This window comes from Lactuca serriola, chromosome 2 (assembly GCF_051521515.1).
Source record: "Lactuca serriola cultivar US96UC23 chromosome 2, Lser_US96UC23_V15, whole genome shotgun sequence".
Lineage (NCBI taxonomy): Eukaryota > Viridiplantae > Streptophyta > Magnoliopsida > Asterales > Asteraceae > Lactuca > Lactuca serriola.
In genome coordinates this window covers 195,328,165-195,334,057 of record NC_136409.1, presented here as the reverse complement: position 1 = coordinate 195,334,057, position 5,893 = coordinate 195,328,165, and the positions used below count along the sequence as shown (strand labels likewise).

Here is a 5,893-nt window from a genome sequence, read left to right as displayed (position 1 = left end):
CAAAATTAGATAATAACCCTTTAGCTTGTTATAATTAGATTAAATTAGTGGTAAATAGATTAATTATAACACCGTTCCCTATGATCAACACCCGACTTACCTAAGCTATACTGTAATCTGACTAGGTACACTACCTACAAGTGCATAGTTAGTCTAAGTTTGTTAGGTTATAAATATTAAAATTAGTGGGTACTCCCGTGCACATCAAGTTTTTAGCGTCGTTGCCGGGGAACGGCTTAGTTTATTTTTTATTTATTTGTTTTAGGTTAATCGATCCTTTTTGTGGGATAAAACCTGCAAAAAGTTAATTTTCCAGCAAAGTTTTTATTATCATTAGTTTTTTTTCTGTTTGTTTAGTTTTCACGACGTGAGGGGCACCTCTCACGACGTGAATTTAGTAGTTATCAGTTTTTATTCATTTTGTTTTTATTTTCTAGGAAGGTTTGATTTTTTCTGATTACAGAACTCACAACGTGAGCATATAGCATCACGACGTGAGAACTGTGATTTTTAGTTTTCTTTAGTTTTTTAGTTTATTTTTCTATTTTAGTTCATTTTTACGTTGTTATTTTGTTTAGTTTGCAGGAGTTCATGACCAGAAGCTCTAACACACCTTTGGTGCCACCACTTGAAGATCCGGAGTCAGCCCTTCACAAAAATAAGAACAAGAACGCGAAGGAAGATCACACGCCAAAGAAGACGTCATTGCAAGAACTAAAATCAGCCTTTTCAAGGAAGTCGGGAAAGAAGACAGGAGAGTCAAGTTCAACCTCAAAGGATAAGGGTAAAGTTGAAGAACTTGGTCCAGTTTTTAATCCACACGAATCGGAATACGAGTCAGATCTAGAATTTGAAATATTTGCGAGTGAGCCCGAAGACAAGCAAGAGGACAAAATGGCAAACATTGAGGAGATGTCCATGGGAGCTTACAAGAAGCGGATCCGAGAGGATGTGGGTCCCAGTTTAGTCCAACCCGCAATACCTGCCACGGCCACATTCGAGCTGAAAGGGCACATCTTGACTGCACTGAAGGATATCCCATTTTATGGGAAGGATCATGAGGATGCTTTTAAGCATCTCGATGAAGTCAATGACATTGCGGATTACTTCAATGTCCCAAATGTCAATAGAAACACCGTCTTGCTCAGGATGCTTCCCATTACTTTTAAGGGAGCTGCTAAGGAGTGGTTAAAATCACTTCCACCTGGTACGATCACCACTTGGGCTCAAATACGTGAGCAGTTTCTTGACCAATTTTGCCCACCATCCAAGATAGTAAAACTCAAGAAGGCGATACCTAACTTTGAACAACAACTGGGGGAGTCATTATACAAAGCATGGGAGCGTTATAAAGGCTTGATCAGAAATTGCCCTCAACATGATCTTAATGTTCAACAAGAGATGTCAATCTTCTATGATGGGGTCAATGTTATGACAAGACAACTCCTTGATTCGTAAGGACCTTTGACAAAGAAAAATCCAAGAGAGGTCAAGGAGCTAATTGAAGAATTCGCGAAGCACTATCGTGAGTACCACAACCTTAGGCAAGATGGAATCAAAGGAAGTGGAGGTGCACAAACTGAAGAAATAGCATCTAAGATGGCTATGCTGAATAATATGGACCGGAGGTTAACACAAATGGACCGATCAATTCATGCTATAAGAGTTGGTTGCGAACGGTGTAATGGTCCACACTTAACCAAGGACTGCAATTTGAATGAGTATGGGAATAAAAAGGCTCAAGTATGCTACTCGAGTGGGGACAAGTATGATGAAGACTGGAGGAAACCAAAGAAAGAGTGGCTGCCATATGAAGAATACAAGAAGCAAAAGGAAGAGAAGTATAGGCAAACAAGCCGAGGCTTCTACCAAAAGGAGCAGCCACCAACTGAGAAAAAACTCGATCTAGAGACCATGTTAGTTAAGTTTATGGAAGCTTCAGAAAAGAGACACGAGGCTACTAATTCTGCTATTGATGAACAAAGAACTTTGATGAAGAATCATCACGCAATGATGGTAGAACAGCAGGCTTTAATAAAAAATCAACAAGCCTCCATCAATAATCTTGAAGTGCAACTTGGTCAACTTACCACTTTGGTTCGTGAGAAGATGTCCCCGAAAAATCATGAAAAGAAGACCCAATCTCACGTAATGGCCATCGATATTGAAGACGAGGCAATTTTTGAGTTCCTGGAAGCCTTGGAAGAAGAGCCACAACAGCCCAATCCAAAGCCAAAGAAACCCAAGCTCGAAGATCATAATGCTGTTGAATTAACGAACTCACGACGTGAGCCAAATAAGCCCACGACGTGGGCCCGTCCTGAACAGAAAAATCCTGAATTTATTCCGACATTTCAACCACCTTTGCCGTTTCCTTCCCGAGCTGCCCTTAGTCCACTGGAAAGAGAGCATATAGAGTTTATTAAGCACGTGAAGGGTATCCTGATTAATACTCCCTTTATCGAGTCGTTATCCAAAATTCCCGAATATGAAAAAAATTTACAAGACTTGATAGACACTCGTCAGCAACTAAAGAAGAATTCTAAAGTTATTCTAAGTGAGCAAAGTTCAAGGGATGTATTGGGAGACATACCTAAGAAGATGGGAGATCCTGAACGCCTCACTCTTCCATGTGAGTTTGGGAACAATACGAAAGTCTATGCTTTAGCCGATTCTGGGGCTAGCATAAATTTGATGCCTTATTCGTTTTATCAGAAATTGAATATTCAAAAGTTAAAAGCTACAAAGATGACTATTCACATGGCGAACCGTTCGGTGACACAACCCAGGGGCATTGTGGAAGATATTCTAGTGAAAATTGGGAAATTTGTTTTTCTAATAGATTTTGTAGTGTTGGATATGAAAGAAGATCCCAATGTTCCAATTATCCTCGGTTGTCTGTTACTTAACACCGCTGGAGCTCTTGTTGATATACACGAATCCAAGCTCACCTTGAGAGTTGGAGATGAAAAGGAAATTTTTGGGATAGAAGATGGTTTCCAAGGGAGCGATGTTCAAGAAGAGGTTTTCAACATTGATGAAGAGAATGAATTTGATGAATTAGAGAAGCTAATGGAAGAAGAAATCAAAATGATTCAAAAAGTTAGAAGAACAAAACCAAGAGCACCAGTTCCGTTTTTAGTTGAAGTCATTGCCTACACGAGTCCAACTTCTTGGGTGAGCAAGGATGATGATGAGATGACAAGTGATGAAGAGGAGGTTACTTCAAAAGTAACAAGTCCAGTGGTGAAAGAAGAGAAGGATGCTATGGAGTGTAAGGAAGAGACTAAAGGGACCAAACGCAAGCTCAATGGAGACAAATTCAAGGCTAAAAAGGAGAATTCTAAAAAGGAGTATATTCGTCGAGTGCAAGCTTACAAGAGGCATTTCAAGGAACAACAGATCCAAGTGGTGGACTCTTCAGACGATTCAACGTAGGATGCACAGAGTCCAGCTCAAGACTCCTAAAAAAAGCACTTCTCGGGAAGCAACCCGAGTTTGGTTTGCGTTTTCTTTCTTTTTCTTTTTAGTTTTCGCAGTTTTAGTTTTAGAAACATCGATCATATCATCCAACTCACTTTATTTATAATTAAAATTAAGTGGTAACAACTTAAGTGTGGGGTTCCTAAATTAAGTGGTAAAATAAAAAGAATGATTAATTAGCCTTTTACTTTTTAATCAGACATAACTCACGAGGTGAGCGCGAAGAAATTCATCCCGTGAGTCCATAATGCATACGGGGAGGGGCATTTTGGCCCGATAATTCTATTAGCCCATTATTGATAAAGAAGATGGCCGGCCACGTTAGTCCACAAAAACTCACGAGGTGAGTCCTAATAAACTCACAACGTGAGTTTTGAAAAACACGGGACCACAGCTTAAACAATTCAGAATCCTTTGACCAAACCACTTTCCTACCCCACGAAGTGAAGACGGTCCCCTGGTCCCCCCCCCCCCCCCCCAATCCGATTTGGCCTTAATCAAACACAATCTACTTGTGTGCTTACGTAATCTCTCATTTAAGGTAAACATCTTGCATTTCTTTTGGTTGATTTTCACGAGTTTGTTGATTTAGGGGCTAGGGTTTTTCATACGTGTTAATGTCAAAATTTAGCACAAGTTGTGTTATTCATCCATCAATTGTTACTTGATTGTGATTAAAAATGGTTTATGAGTAAACCCTAACAACAAAATTAAGTCCTGACTTCTGATTTTTGAGACCATTTCTTGCTATGAATAACGAACTCACGAGGTGAGTCCGGAGCATCACCAAAAACTGTTTTGAGAATTAACTAATATATGGGATATTTGGTTTTGTTTTTGTTGCTTATTTATTTTTGCAGAAAAATGGCACCTAGACGTGAGGCTAGTGACATCCAAGGCGGGATTGCTAATTTGCACCCGTTTTACGTATTCCCGACAAATATATCTAGGGACATGCTCGCCCGATACAACACTAGATTGGGATGGTTACACAACAGGGATTTTGCTATTGCCCAACAGTTAATTGGCAAAGGCTTCGGGAGGTTGGACTCGTTGAAAGACTAAACCCGTTTCTTACCAAAACTTTTATGGGAAACGGGTATTCATTTACATGCAAGGGATGGAGTAACTTGTTCGCCAACCAGGAAAGGGTTTACTAGGAATTGTGTGTTGAATTCTTTTCTACTATGGTGTTCCATGAAAATGTGCAAGACCCTAACTACTCACAAGCATTGGTCTTTCGTTTGGGTGGGGAATATAGAGAGTGCAGTTTGATAGAATTCTCATGGAGGATGAGTTTATACGAGGCCCACGAGACCGTGACCCCCGACTTTTCTATGTTCTTAAGGGAGGCTACCGGTACTTATTCCGGGGGAATGACGAGATATGAGTTTTGGAGCAATATCGCTTTTGGTGTTTTCAACTCCGGTGTGTCACTAGAAAGCAGCATCAAATCACCCATTCACCATTTGCTGCACAGGCTGATCACATTCTCCATCCACCATAAAAAATTTGGAGATAAGGTCACCAAGATTAATTTATTTTTCTTGTGGTCTATTTTACAACCGGGGTTTTGTTGCAATCTTCCCTACTTTTTAGCTCGTTACTTGGCAGAATATGCAGTAAGTTCCCGACCCGGGAGCCCAATCTGTGGTGGCCACTTTGTTACCCGCTTAGCCAAGTCTTATGGCGTGCTAGTCCCCACGGTTACACAGACACTTACGTGTAAACAAGGGAATGAATTTTCTATGGGATGTCTTGAGACCATGCGAGTTGTGGTTAATTATGGGATACCGCACAACGATAGCGAGGGTGAGGACCAACCGACCGAAGAGCCCGAACAACAACCGAGGCCTCGAAGAAGGAATGTGAGAACCCGAGGGGAGATGGGACGATCCCAAACATATGAGGGTGGAATACCCATCGACCCGTTCCAAAGCCGGGTGGGTTCTTACTTGGATAATTTACGCGGTGGGATGACTTATAACACCTAAATGATTGAAGCCATGTTCTCTCATATGAATGTGATGAGAACACCCACCGTGCTGCCTCATTGCCCTTATATTCCTACGTGGGAATAGTTATGGATGCCAAGAGGAGAAGGAGCCGGGACTAGCGGAGCGAACGGGGATGATGAGGATGATTGATCGTTTATTTTAGTTTTATTTTGGTTATTTTAGTTTTGTTTGGTTTGGTTTTATTTTGTTTTTTTATTTGTTTGGATTGTAAGACTATAAGATATTATGTTACTTTTCTCTTCTTTGGTTGATTTTCAGATTTGTTAGGAATCGCGCGAAGGAGATGTCTAGATATGAGTGTGTACATGTTTAACCGCGAGTGTTTAAAGTCGAGAGTTGAGACCCACAATTTAAAATGAGTGTGGGGTGAGTCAAGCGAGAAGAAAGTCAGA

At 40.6% G+C, this 5,893-nt stretch overlaps 1 non-coding gene across 1 annotated transcript; it reads right to left on the bottom strand.

The window, feature by feature from the left end:
- Positions 1–1,278: 1,278 nt before the first annotated feature.
- LOC145091086 (small nucleolar RNA R71) lies at positions 1,279–1,385 on the bottom strand. The gene has a single exon (XR_013701974.1). It is a non-coding gene; the product is annotated as a small nucleolar RNA R71 (small nucleolar RNA).
- Positions 1,386–5,893: the final 4,508 nt, after the last annotated feature.